Source organism: Oncorhynchus nerka, linkage group LG19, assembly GCF_034236695.1.
Source record: "Oncorhynchus nerka isolate Pitt River linkage group LG19, Oner_Uvic_2.0, whole genome shotgun sequence".
Lineage (NCBI taxonomy): Eukaryota > Metazoa > Chordata > Actinopteri > Salmoniformes > Salmonidae > Oncorhynchus > Oncorhynchus nerka.
In genome coordinates, this window is record NC_088414.1 from 16,761,841 (window position 1) to 16,777,160 (window position 15,320).

A 15,320-nucleotide genomic window follows, 5' to 3' on the forward strand; every position below is an offset into this window, starting at 1 on the left:
TATTTCAGCAAACATGTAGTACCTGCTCAAAATAAGCAAGCAAAAGCCAAATGAATTTCAATAAATAAAAACAGTGGCACCTCAACACATTACCCCGGAATGGGAGGTGAATGGTGCCACAAACACGCCCTCTTCATGACAATCACAAATGCGTATCTGGCACTGAAGGAGGCAGTATACTGGTGCGTTCGTTACCAAGATGGAAGTGGGGATTTACCACAACCGACTGGGAAAAATCTATTTCAACAGCCCTCCAACAGGTAATTATACTGAACAAAAATAGAAACGCAAAATGTAAAGTGTTGGTCCCATGGTTCAAGAGCTGAAATAAAAGATCCCAGAAATGTTCCATACGCACAAAAAATATATTGAGCACAAATTTGTTTACATCCCTGTTAGTTACCATTTCTCCTTTCCAAGTGAATCCATTAACCTGACAGGTGTGGCATATCAAGAAGTTTATTAAACAGAACTATCATTACATAGGTGCACCTGTGCTGGAGACAATATAAGGACACTCAATGTACAGTTTTAAACACAATGCCACAGAAGTCAAAGTTTTGAGGGAGCATGCAATTGACATGACTGCAGGAATGCCCACCAGAGCTGTTGCCAGATAATTTAATGTTCATTTCTCTACCATATTCCGCTTCCAACATCGTTTTACAGAATTTGGCAGTATGTCCAACCAGCCTCACAACATCTAACCACACCAGCCCAGGGCCTCCACATCCGGCTTCTTCACCTGCAGGATCATCCGATACCAGCCACCCGGACAGCTGATGAAACTGTGGGTTTGCACAACCGAAGAATACATTCAGAAACTGTCAGAACCCGTCTCAGGCTAGGTCATCTGCATGCTCTCGTCCTCACCAGGGTCTTGACTTGACTGCTGTTTGGCACCGTAACGGACTTCAGTGGGCAAATGCTCACCTTCAATGATCACTGGCATGCTGGAGAAGCGAAGCACGTGGGTGGCAGCATCATGTTGTGGGGATGCTTTGCTGTAGGAGGGACTGGTGCACTTCACAAAATAGATGGCATCACAAGGCAGGAAAATTATGTGGATATATTGATGCAACATCTCAAGGCATCAGTCAGGAAGTTAAAACTTGGTCGCAAATGGACAATGACCCCAAGCATACTTTAAAAGTTGTGGTAAAATGGCTTAAGGACAACAAATTCAAGGTATTGGAGCGGCCATCACAAAGCCCTGACCTCAACCCCATAGAAAACTTGTGGGCAGAACTGAAAAAGCATGTGAGAGCAAGGAGGCCTACAAACCTGACTCAGTTACACTAGCTCTGACAGGAGGAATGGGCAAAATTCACCAAACTTATTATGGGAAGCTTGTGGAAGGCTACCTAAAATGTTTGACGCAAGCTAAACAATTTAAAGGCAATGTTACCAAATACTAATTGAGTGCATGTAAACTTCTGACCCTATAGGAATTTGATGAAAGAAATAAAAGTTTAAATAAATCATTCTCTTTACTATTATTCTGACATTTCACATTCTCAAAATAAAGTGGTGATCCTAACTGACCTAAGACAGGGAATTTTTACTAGGATTAAATGTCAGGAATTGTGTAAAACTGAGTTTAACTGTAGTTGGCTAAGGTGTATGAAAACTTCCGACTTCAACTGTAGCCAGGTGGGACAACCACATACAGTATCATAAGATATTACTTTTTTTTTTAAAGTAGCTATCAGCAAATCAAAAAGCCACGTGCGACTGTTAGTGCATGTAAACTTCCGACTTCAACTGTAGCATGATCCATGACTAGAATACAGTACATAGATATTAAGTGAGTGAAACAGTATGTAAACATTAAAGTGACCAGTATGTTCACTTTAACGACTGAGTTCTGAGTCTTCAGGGTATAGGTTAGCTCGTAATGCCTCAGAAAACAAAAACCCTGCTGTTGACCATAGTTTATGGGAATTGGGCACGAGACATCACCATGCCTAAGTGAATGGAGCTGAGACAGAGGGCTAGAATCAAGAGAAGAGGCCTGTGATTGTGCAATGTTTGAGTCTGGTCTGGGGCTGCCAGAGCTGTAATCTGACTAGGAGGCTTTAGATCAGCACCCCTTCACCACGTGGCAAATTGATTGGGGTCGCCAGATGATGAGGGGATTTGCCAGCTCCTAAAAACTAGGCTGTGTTTTTAAACTCCCCCGGTCCAAGCATATGGTCAGGTAATAGCCAGCTCTCGCTATCAGAGAGCAAGAGAGAGAGCAAGCGAGACCATATGAGAGAAAAAGGGAATGAGTGGTTGGCCAGAGAGAGACCCCTACCGACTGGAAGTAGAAAAAAACACATCTCTAATGTAATCCATGAACTGTAATCTGACAGTCAGTCATTCTACTCCATATGAACAGCTGTGTGATGACTATAGGACTTTATAGCATCTACTGTATTACAATTAAGGTTTGCAAAGGGTAGGATAGATAAGATATTGTCTGTGAGTGCAACAGAACTGATGTTACAGGCGAAACCCAGATAAAAATCCAACCAGGAAGTGCCGCATTTTTTAAAACCGCCTCATGCCAATGACTCCTTATATGGCTGTGAATGAGCTACGAATGAGCTTACGTTTTCCACAATTTCCCCAAGGTGTCGACAGCATTGTGACGTCTTTTTAGGCATTTCCCTTAAAGAAAGGCTGTAAGGGACCACATATGGCATGTGGTCACATGGTGTCTCTCGCAGAAAACCTTGCGTAAAATACTGAGGTAGCCATTTTTCCAATCGCTTCTTATGAGAAACCAACTGCCTCGACGGATATATTATCGAATATGTATTTGTTAAAAACACCTTGAGGATGGATCCTAAACAACGTTTGCCGTGTTTCTGTCGATATTATGGAGCAAATTTTGAAAAAAGTTATAGTTGTAGCATTTTAGGGTCGATTTCTCGGCCAAGCATGATGAACAAACGGGAGCTATTTCGCCTACAAAAATAATCTTTTTGGAAAAAAGGAACATTTGCTATCTAACGGAGTCTCCTGAGCATCTGAAGTTCTTCAAAGGTAAATTATATAATTTGGTTGCTTTTCTTATTTTCGTGAAAATGTTGCCTGCTGCCAGCAAAGCCTAGCATAGCATTATGCCATGATAAACTTACACAAATGCTTGTCTAGGGTTGGCTGTAAAGCATATTTTGAAAATCTGAGATGACAGTGTTGTTAACAAAAGGCTAAGCTTGTGTTTAAATATATTTATTTCATTTCATTTGCGATTTTCATGAATAGGAAAAGTTTATAGGGGTATTTATGTCCGTTGCGTTATTCTAATGCGTTTGAGGCTATGATTACGCTCCCGGATACAGGTTTGCTCGTCGCAAAAGGTTAACTAGTAAATAGTAGCCTACAACACCGCGTGTATAAATTTAGTATGAACTTGTTAACAATTTCTGGTAGTTCGTTTTTGCTACCATATGGTTTTTAAGCTTGCTTGAGCCTGCTAACTGAGGAGTGTTAATTCACCGGTTTACATACGTTTCATTTTAAAACATTTATCTTACAAAGGAGTTGTTTAATCTAACGGCTTAACTATTTATCTGTATATGGAATTGTATTTGAATATATTTATTTTTAAACAATGTTTTTTCTAATCTTTACATGAAAATTCTACGGGCACTAGCTGATGTGTGGAGACATTTCACTGCAGCTGATGTAGAAGGAAAAGCTGTGTACCTTTGCAAAAACTGTGCCAAATCATATGTGAAGAATGCACCAAAGATACAGAATCATCTGGCCAAGTTCCCTTAGCGCACACAACAAGCAACCTCTGACAAAAGTCCCTCTACTTCTATCCGATGTGAAAATTATGAATCAGAAACCTTATCGATAGTTACAGCTCATGGTCCTCCTGGAATCAGATGTTTTTTTGTCTCAATGGAGGAACGTAGTCAGAGAAATGCTGATGAATGTCTTGCTTGAGATGTGTATCCAACTTGTTCACCTCTGATGCTCACAGGCAATGTGTATTGGAAGAGATTTCTGAATGTTCTCCGCCCAGCAATCACCCCACCTAACCAGACAGGATTTATCTACTCATTTGCTGGATGCAGAGTCCAACAGAGTTCAAGTGAAGGTCAAACAAATCATAGAGAAAGCAGACTATTGCGAATAATCTCTGATGGGTGGTCGAATGTTCGTGAGCAAGGAATAATTAACTACATCATCTCCACCCCTCAACCAGTATTCTACAAGAGCACAGAAACAAGGGACAACAGACACACCGGTCTCTACATTGCAGATGAGCTGAAGGCAGTCATCAATGACCTTGGACCACAGAAGGTATTCACACTGGTGACAGACAATGCTGCGAACATGAAGGCTGCTTGGTCTAAAGCGGAGGAGTCCGACCCGCACATCACACCCATTAGCTGTGCTGCTCGTGTATTGAATCTTCTCCTCAAGGACAACATGACACTGAAAACAATGGATACACTCTACAAGAGAGCCAAGGAAATGGTAGGTATGTGAAGGGTCATCAAGTTATAGCAGCAATCTACCTCACCAAGGAAAGTGAGAAGAATAAGAGCACCACATTGATGCGGCCCAGCAACAACTGTTGGGGTGGTGTGTCATCATGTTTGACAGTCTCTTGGAGGAGAAGCAGTCTCTGCAAGAAATGCCCATATCACAATCTGCCAATATGGACAGCCCCATCAAGAGGACCCTCCAGAATGACGTATTTTGTGAGAGAGTGGTAAGCAGCCTGAAACTCCTGAAACCTATAGCAGTAGCCATTGCACTGATTAAGGGAGACAATGCCATCCTGTCTGATGTTCAGACTCTGCTTGCAGATGTAAGAGAATAAATCCATACTCCCCTGCCCACTTCACTGTTGCTCGAAGCAGAGGAAACTGCAGTTCTAAAATATATCAAAAAGTGTGAAGACCTCTGCCTGAAGACCATACACACAGCAGCATACATGTTGGACACCAAGTATGCTGGCAAGAGCATCCTGTCTGGTGCAGAGATCAACAAGGCCAATGGTGTCATCACTACTGTGTCTTGCCACCTTGGCCTGGATGAGGGCAAGGTTCTTGGCAGTCTGGCGAAGGATACTTCCAAGCAAGGGCTTTGGGATGGAGATGCAATATGGCAGTTGTTCCAACATATCTCATCAGCCACCTGGTGGAAGGGACTTTGTGGATCTGAGGCTCTTTCCCTGTTGCCTCCATCATCCTCCAAATCCCACCAACATCAGCTACTTCAGAGTGCAACTGGTCCTTGTTTGGGGAACACACACACCAAAGCACACAACAGGCTGACCAATATAAGGGTTAAAAGAAATTGGTACCATCCGGGCAAATTTCAAGGCTTTTTGAGCCTGATGATGAGCCTCCCTCAACAAGGTTGTAAAGTGACAGTGAAGATGAGACCTCAGTCTGATGTTCAAGAGGTGGACATTGAGGAGGTCCAGGGAGAAAACATGGAAGCCTGAGATGTTGAAAACATTTTTGGGAGATGAGATGGATCATTGGGGATCATTCAATATTCACTTTCTTTTGTTGTTCAGAGAAATCATCCCATGTGAAGAGTCAACTCATTTAATTAAAGTTCAACTTGTAACTAAATTGCTTTTTTTTTTTTTTTTTTCCATTGGAAGAATGTACTCATTTGCAATTATGTCTACTGATGATATGTTTCTGTCTGCATATGATATGGTACAGTGGTACTTAGAGGTAATTTGTGGTTTAGTATGGTACCCTGTGCCACCACTTCATTGCTCCAGACCAGCGCAAGGGGGAGTTAGAGCACTATTAGAGCATTTTCATTTCATTTCATTACAGTACAACGGTTTGATTTGTTTGATCGTAGCTAGCTACATAGCTAGCTACATAGCCGTCTATGTATCAAAGATAATTGTGTAGTCTAGAGCGATTTTCTAGGTTAGCTAGCCAGCTATTGTCGTTCTTTTAACGCAACGTAACGTAATCAACACTGCTAGCTAGCCAGCTAGCCCCCGAATAGCAGCACTGTAGAAACTATCACACTCAACGGAACGACTTGATTAGTGTAGTGTCAACAACGCAGCCACTGCCAGCTAGCCTACAAAGTCAACAACGCAGCCACTGCCAGCTAGCCTACTTCAGCAGTACGGTATCATTTTAGTCAATAAGATTCTTGCTACGTAAGCTTAACTTTCTGAACATTCGAGACGTGTAGTCCACTTGTCATTCCAATCTCCTTTGCATTAGCGTAGCCTCTTCTGTAGCCTGTCAACTATGTGTCTGTCTATCCCTGTTCTCTCCTCTCTGCACAGACCATACAAACGCTCCACACCGCGTGGCCGCGCCACCCTAATCTGGTGGTCCCAGCGCGCACGACCCACGTGGAGTTCCAGGTCTCCGGTAGCCTCTGGAACTGCCGATCTGCGGCCAACAAGGCAGAGTTCATCTCAGCCTATGCCTCCCTCCAGTCCTCGACTTCTTGGCACTGACGGAAACATGGATCACCACAGATAACACTGCTACTCCTACTGCTCTCTCTTCGTCCGCCCACGTGTTCTCGCACACCCCGAGAGCTTCTGGTCAGCGGGGTGGTGGCACCGGGATCCTCATCTCTCCCAAGTGGTCATTCTCTCTTTCTCCCCTTACCCATCTGTCTATCGCCTCCTTTGAATTCCATGCTGTCACAGTTACCAGCCCTTTCAAGCTTAACATCCTTATCATTTATCGCCCTCCAGGTTCCCTCGGAGAGTTCATCAATGAGCTTGATGCCTTGATAAGCTCCTTTCCTGAGGACGGCTCACCTCTCACAGTTCTGGGCGACTTTAACCTCCCCACGTCTACCTTTGACTCATTCCTCTCTGCCTCCTTCTTTCCACTCCTCTCCTCTTTTGACCTCTCCCTCTCACCTTCCCCCCCTACTCACAAGGCAGGCAATACGCTCAACCTCATCTTTACAAGATGCTGTTCTTCCACTAACCTCATTGCAACTCCCCTCCAAGTCTCCGACCACTACCTTGTATCCTTTTCCCTCTCATCCAACACTTCCCACACTGCCCCTACTCGGATGGTATCGCGCCGTCCCAACCTTCGCTCTCTCTCCCCGCTACTCTCTCCTCTTCCATCCTATCATCTCTTCCCTCTGCTCAAACCTTCTCCAACCTATCTCCTGATTCTGCCTCCTCAACCCTCCTCTCCTCCCTTTCTGCATCCTTTGACTCTCTATGTCCCCTATCCTCCAGGCCGGCTCGGTCCTCCCCTCCCGCTCCGTGGCTCGACGACTCATTGCGAGCTCACAGAACAGGGCTCCGGGCAGCCGAGCGGAAATGGAGGAAAACTCGCCTCCCTGCGGACCTGGCATCCTTTCACTCCCTCCTCTCTACATTTTCCTCTTCTGTCTCTGCTGCTAAAGCCACTTTCTACCACTCTAAATTCCAAGCATCTGCCTCTAACCCTAGGAAGCTCTTTGCCACCTTCTCCTCCCTCCTGAATCCTCCTCCCCCTCCCCCCTCCTCCCTCTCTGCAGATGACTTCGTCAACCATTTTGAAAAGAAGGTCGACGACATCCGATCCTCGTTTGCTAAGTCAAACGACACCGCTGGTTCTGTTCACACTGCCCTACCCTGTGCTTTGACCTCTTTCTCCCCTCTCTCTCCAGATGAAATCTCGCGTCTTGTGACGGCCGGCCGCCCAACAACCTGCCCGCTTGACCCTATCCCCTCCTCTCTTCTCCAGACCATTTCCGGAGACCTTCTCCCTTACCTCACCTCGCTCATCAACTCATCCCTGACCGCTGGCTACGTCCCTTCCGTCTTCAAGAGAGCGAGAGTTGCACCCCTTCTGAAAAAACCTACACTCGATCCCTCCGATGTCAACAACTACAGACCAGTATCCCTTCTTTCTTTTCTCTCCAAAACTCTTGAACGTGCCGTCCTTGGCCAGCTCTCCCGCTATCTCTCTCAGAATGACCTTCTTGATCCAAATCAGTCAGGTTTCAAGACTAGTCATTCAACTGAGAATGCTCTTCTCTGTATCACGGAGGCGCTCCGCACTGCTAAAGCTAACTCTCTCTCCTCTGCTCTCATCCTTCTAGACCTATCGGCTGCCTTCGATACTGTGAACCATCAGATCCTCCTCTCCACCCTCTCCGAGTTGGGCATCTCCGGCGCGGCCCACGCTTGGATTGCGTCCTACCTGACAGGTCGCTCCTACCAGGTGGCGTGGCGAGAATCTGTCTCCTCACCACGCGCTCTCACCACTGGCGTCCCCCAGGGCTCTGTTCTAGGCCCTCTCCTATTCTCGCTATACACCAAGTCACTTGGCTCTGTCATAACCTCACATGGTCTCTCCTATCATTGCTATGCAGACGACACACAATTAATCTTCTCCTTTCCCCTTCTGATGACCAGGTGGCGAATCGCATCTCTGCATGTCTGGCAGACATATCAGTGTGGATGACGGATCACCACCTCAAGCTGAACCTCGGCAAGACGGAGCTGCTCTTCCTCCCGGGGAAGGACTGCCCGTTCCATGATCTCGCCATCACGGTTGACAACTCCATTGTGTCCTCCTCCCAGAGCGCTAAGAACCTTGGCGTGATCCTGGACAACACCCTGTCGTTCTCAACTAACATCAAGGCGGTGCCCGTTCCTGTAGGTTCATGCTCTACAACATCCGCAGAGTACGACCCTGCCTCACACAGGAAGCGGCGCAGGTCCTAATCCAGGCACTTGTCATCTCCCGTCTGGATTACTGCAACTCGCTGTTGGCTGGGCTCCCTGCCTGTGCCATTAAACCCCTACAACTCATCCAGAACGCCGCAGCCCGTCTGGTGTTCAACCTTCCCAAGTTCTCTCACGTCACCCCGCTCCTCCGCTCCCTCCACTGGCTTCCAGTTGAAGCTCGCATCCGCTACAAGACCATGGTGCTTGCCTACGGAGCTGTGAGGGGAACGGCACCTCAGTACCTCCAGGCTCTGATCAGGCCCTACACCCAAACAAGGGCACTGCGTTCATCCACCTCTGGCCTGCTCGCCTCCCTACCACTGAGGAAGTACAGTTCCCGCTCAGCCCAGTCAAAACTGTTCGCTGCTCTGGCCCCCCAATGGTGGAACAAACTCCCTCACGACGCCAGGACAGCGGAGTCAATCACCACCTTCCGGAGACACCTGAAACCCCACCTCTTTAAGGAATACCTAGGATAGGATAAAGTAATCCTTCTCACCCCCCTAAAAGATTTAGATGCACTATTGTAAAGTGGCTGTTCCACTAGATGTCATAAGGTGAACGCACCAATTTGTAAGTCGCTCTGGATAAGAGCGTCTGCTAAATGACTTAAATGTAATGTAAATGCACTATGCTTTTGTGTCCTACTGTGTCTCTAACAATGAACGGACGACATGAAACTGATAATTGTGAACGACTTCAGTATTATTTACTAAAACTGTTACACTAAAGTTTTTATTATTTTATTTTGTTAGGATTATTTTGCTATTAAGGTCGTACTGTAGGCCACTCCCGACCGTTCACGTTGTAGACATTGCATAGCAGTGCAAGTGGTGTTGCTACAGATGCTGGTTCAATACCAGTGCCGGCCTCAACTGGGAGACCCGTGAGATGACTGTAGGTTTTTGGTTTCTCTTCCTCTAAAAACATAAAGAAATAATTCTAAATAACAAACTGGCTTTATTTACAAATTAGTAACAATGTCTCACCCCATGTTCAAGAATGGCCTTTATCTCGCTCATTTGACATTATTTGAAAACAAAATCATCTCCAAAATATTGTTATTTTTTTTAAACAAAGCGGTTATTATTATTAATTTAGAATTATATAAAAGCCCCTTGGATATTCTCACAGATATATTATTAACCCTGTTATTAGCAGGACCATATGGAATTGCCTTGCAGTTCTCCAGCTGTATCCACTGAAAGCGCGTAAGGTTCAAGGCCACGAGATGGGCTGCAGAGCCACGCACAGAAGACAGACCTAGCCAATGGGAAGGACCCCCAACCTGCCACACTGGGTAGCACAAAGCAACACTAAGGGGCAATGCACTAATAATGGCACTGCCTAGGGAAACGTTCCCACTGTTCTAGCAGGTAGCTGGACACTCGACTTGCCTAGAAGGAGGGTAATTCTATCGTCATATGTATTTCTAAGTTAGGTTCTAGGTTAAGTATTATTATTATTATTATTATGCATCACATCCAACTGTGATTGGGAGTCCCATAGGGCGGTGCACAATTGGCCCAGCGTTTCTCTCCCTCTAAAAACAGAAATAAAATGTTTTGGCTTTTACAAATATTATTTTGGCCTTTATTCAGATTACAATCGGTCACTTTATTTTTTTTAACAGTCATATGGCGGCACCTACATAAAGATGAGTGACTCACTCATTAATGGCTTAGGATTCAAATAAAAATAAATGAGTACTAACATTCTTTCTGATAGTGTTTAACCTCTTATGGCTTGGGGGCATTATTTCGACATCTGGATGAGAAGCGTGCCCAAAGTAAACTGCCTGTTAGACATCATTTCAGGCTTTTTTTTCCTGAAAAATTAAGAAGAATGAGACCTTTCTCTGTGGACTGTAGAATCATGCAGTGCTGGTTTTGAGCGTGACCGAGAGCGCGCCCTTTGTTTTTCCTTTCTATTGAATATGCTATTGTCCGGATTAATATTATAGATTATTTAGACAATTGACAACCTGAGGATTAATTATAAACATCGTTTCACATGTTTCAACGAACTTTACCGGTACTATTAGGAGGTATTCGTGTGCATGTTTTGACCACCGTTGAACCAGTGGATTACTGAACAAAACGCACCAACAAAACTTTTTGTTTTTAGGATATAAAGATGGACTTTATCGAACAAAACAAACATTTATTGTGTAGCTGGGACTCTTGTGACTGCAAACATATGAAGATCTTCAACGGTAAGTGACTAATTTCAACGCCATTTCTGACTTTTGTAATTCCTTTACTTGGTTGGAAAGTGTTTGTATGCTTTTGTGCTTAGTGTGAACCTGCTTTCATCTGTGAAGAGCACAGGGCGCCAGTGGCGAATTTGCCAATCTTGGTGTTCTCTGGCAAATGCCAAACGTCCTGCACAGTGTTGGGCTGTAAGCACAACCCCCACCTGTGGACGTCGGGCCCTCATACCACCCTCATGGAGTTTGTTTCTGACCGTTTGAGCAGACACATGCACATTTGTGGCCTGCTGGAGTTCATTTTGCAAGGCTCTGGCAGTGCTCCTCCTGCTCCTCCTTGCACAAAGGCGGAGGTAGCGGTCCTGCTGCTGGGTTGTTGCCCTCCTATGGCCTCCTCCACGATCTCCTGGCCTGTCTCCTGGTAGCGCCTCCATGCTCTGGACACTACGCTGACAAACACAGCAAACCTTCTTGCCACACCTTGCATTGATGTGCCATCCAGGATGAGCTGCACTACCTGAGCTACTTGTGTGGGTTGTAGACTCCGTCTCATGCTACCACTAGAGTGAAAGCACCGCCAGCATTCAAAAGTGACCAAAACATCAGCCAGGAAGCATAGGAACTGAGAAGTGGTCTGTGGTCACCACCTGCAGAACATCTCCTTTATTGGGGGTGTCTTGCTAATTGCCTATAATTTCCACTTGTTGTCTATTCCATTTGCACAACAGCATGTGAAATTTATTGTCAATCAGTGTTGCTTCCGAAGTGGACAGTTTGATTTCACAGAAGTGTGATTGACTTGGAGTTACATTGTGTTGTTTAAGTGTTCCCTTTATTTTTTTGAACAGTGTATTATCAATTATATATTTTAAAAACAACCTGAGGATTGATTATGAAAAACGTTTGACATGTTTCTGTGGACATTACGGATATTATTTGAAATTTTGGTCTGTTGTCGTGAACGCTCTTTCCTGTGGATTTCTGAACATAACGCGCCAAACAAACAGAGGTATTTTGGATATAAAAATAATCTTTATGGAACAAAAGGAACATTGGTTGTGTAAACTGGAAGTCTTGCGAGTGAAAACATCCAAAGATCAAAGGTAAACAATTAATTTCATTGCTTTTCTGATTTTCGTGACCAAGCTACCTGATGCTAAGTGTACTTAATGTTTTGTCATGTGATCGCTAAACTTACAAATGCTTGGATTGCTTTCGCTGTAAAGCATCATTTCAAAATCAAAGACAGGTGGATTAACAAAAGGCTAAGCTGTGTTTTGCAATATTGCACTTGTGATTTCATGAATATAATTTTTTTAGTAATATTATTTGACTGTGGCACTATGCTATTCAGCGGTTGCTGATGACAATTATTCTGCTTAAGGGATGGGTAGCGTCAAGAAGTTAACTAGGCAAATCAGTTAAGAACAAATTATTATTTACAAGGACAGCCTACTCCTTCCTCCCAGTCGGGGAAGTGAATCCAGGTCTCCCGCGTGCATGACACGGGGATTCTTTAGCTAAATAGCCCAGTACTGTGTAGCCTACTCCCAAACACCTCGTTGTACAGCGCCATATTTTCCGTTCCATCCTAATGGAAAACCAGAGGGTTTTTCTTTTTTCTCAGAATATAAACACCATACTATAAATAAAATTACTAAAAGTAATTGGAAAGGTGGATACAAATGATTTGTGACATTGTGGTTACAATAAAGAATGTAAACAAGACGCTATGTTTTTATAGTGATGGACAGCTGGTGGCATTTTGAAAACAGGTTTTCAAACACTTGTAGCCCGATTAGCAGGACAATACTCTTTTATAGCCCGGCTACTGTAGGTGTGAACCTGCAATGTATTTGATGTGTAAGTACTCTGAAGTGTTACATTTCTAACTCAAAATAGCAGAAGAGTATCAACAAAATTATGATAGAAATACTCTCAAAATGCAGATGTTTATTTAATTATGGATCCATAACGAATTACCATGGGAATAAATATGACACAATTACAGGAATATTGGAAAAAAGTTGTCTAATGTAGGTAAACAAATGGTTGCTTTTTACGGGAAAGTACTCTTTCAAACACACACGGTCACCTTGTACAGCGCCATTATGGCTATTAGCAGGTAGCTGTATAATAGACTTGCCTAGGAGGGTAGGGGGAGAATTCTATCATCAAATGTATTTCTAAGTTAGGTTCTAAGTATTATTATTATGATGTACAGTTGAAGTCGGAAGTTTACATACACCTTAGCCAACTACATTTAAACTCAGATTAAATGTCAGGAATTGTGATAAGCATAGTAGAAAATCCCTGTCTTAGGTCAGTTAGGATCACCACTTTATTTTAAGAATATGAAATGTCAGAATAATAGTTGAGAGAATTATTTATTTCAGCTTTTATTTCTCACATGCCCAGTGGGTCAGAAGTTTACATACACAATTAGTATTCGGTAGCATTGCCTTTAAATTGTTTAACTTGGGTCAAACATTTCGGGTAGCCTTCCACAAGCTTCCCACAATAAGTTGAGTGAATTTTGACCCATTCCTCCTGACAGAGCTGGTGTAACTGAGTCAGGTTTGTAGGTCTCTTTACTCGCACATTCGTTTTAAGTTCTGCCCACAAATTGTCTATAGGATTGAGGTCAGGGCTTTGTGATGGCCACTCCAATACCTTGACATTGTGGTCCTTAAGCCATTTTTGGATGTATGCTTGGGATAATTATCCAATTGGAAGAACCATTTGCGACCAAGCGTTAACTTCCTGACTGATGTCTTTAGATGTTGCTTCAATATATTCATATAATTTTCCTGCCTCATGATGCCCTCTATTTGGAAGTGCACCAGTCCCTCCTGCAGCAAAGCACCCCCACAACATGATGCTGCCACCCCCGTGCTTCACGGTTGGGATGGTGTTCTTCGGCTTGCAAGCCTCCCCCTTTTTCCTCCAAACATAACGATGGTCATCATGGACAAACAATTCTATTTTTGTTTCATCAGACCAGAGGACATTTCTCCAAAAAGTACCATATTTGTTCCCATGTGCAGTTGCAAACCGTAGTCTGGCTTTTTTATGGTGGTTTTGGAGCCGTAGCTTCTTCCTTGCTGAGCGGCCTTTCAGGTTATGTCGATATAGGACTCTTTTTACTCTGGATATAGATACTTTGTGCCTGTTTCACCAGCATCTTCACAAGGTCCTTTGCTGTTGTTCTGGGATTGATTTGCACTTTTTGCAACAAAGTACGCTCATCTCTAGGAGACATCTCCTTCCTAAGCGGTATGACAGCTGTGTGGTCCCATGGTGTTTAAACTTGCGTACTATTGTTTGTACAGATGAACATGGTACCTTCAGGCGCTTGGAAATTGCTCCCAAGTATGAACCAGACTTGGGGAGGTCTACATTTTTTCCCTCTGAGATCTTGGCTGAGTTCTTTTGACTTTCCCATGATGTCAAGCAAAGAGGCACTGAGTTTGAAGGTAGGCCTTGAAATACATCCACAGGTACACCTCCAATTGACTCAAATAATGTCAATTAGCCTATAAATAGCTTCTAAAGCCATGACCTAATTTTCTGGAATTTTCCAAGCTGTATAAAGGCACAGTCAACTTAGTGTATGTAAACTTCTGACCCACTGGAATTGTGATACAGTGAATGATGAGTGAAATAATCTGTCTGTAAACTATTGTTGGAAAAATTACTTGTGTCATGCACAAAGTAGATGTCCTAACCGACTTGCCAAAATTACAGTTTGTTAACAAGAAATTTGTGGAGTGGTTGAAAAACAAGTTTTAATGACTCCAACCTAAGTGTATGTAAACATCCGACTACATCCGACCATGATTGGGAGTCCCATAGGGCAGCGCACAATTGGCACCGCGTTTCTCTCCCTCTAAAAACATAAATAAATGTTTTGGCCTGAATTCAGGTTACAAATCACTCTCAGTTTTTGAAAACGAAATACCTGATGAATCGGTTGACCTCTAGTCTCAATCTCATGCCCCCTCCCTCCATACAGGGCTGTCTTAATGGGTTTACAGACCTCAAATGGCAAAAGCATTGATCCTTTATCTGCTGGGGCAATCACAGAAGCCATAATCAAAATTTAGCTTGAAAGCCAATTAGAAAGAGAAACGGGTGGGCTGGTAAGCTTTCACAATTTCCCCAAAAACTTGAATGCGCAATTACATGTAAGTTATATGGCCAAGCGGGAAATCATTAACCCTTTTATTTGGGCAAACGAGAGCCATTTTGCAGAACAAAGCCACCAGATTGGGTGCTTTTGTCCACCTGACAGGCTCGGATAAAGAAGAACCCTTTATCCCTGGAATGCCTGGAAAGTGGGGAACTATGGGCCAGGCAAGGCAAATATTAAAATATCAATTTAAAACATCCAATGATCCCCTTCATACCGCTCCACAT

The 15,320-nt window shown here is 43.8% G+C and overlaps 1 protein-coding gene across 2 annotated transcripts in view; it reads right to left on the reverse strand.

The window, feature by feature from the left end:
- The window catches only part of LOC115101117 (splicing factor, suppressor of white-apricot homolog), a 132,793-nt gene that overhangs the window by 19,943 nt on the left and 97,530 nt on the right, over window positions 1–15,320 (reverse strand). The window lies entirely within an intron of this gene.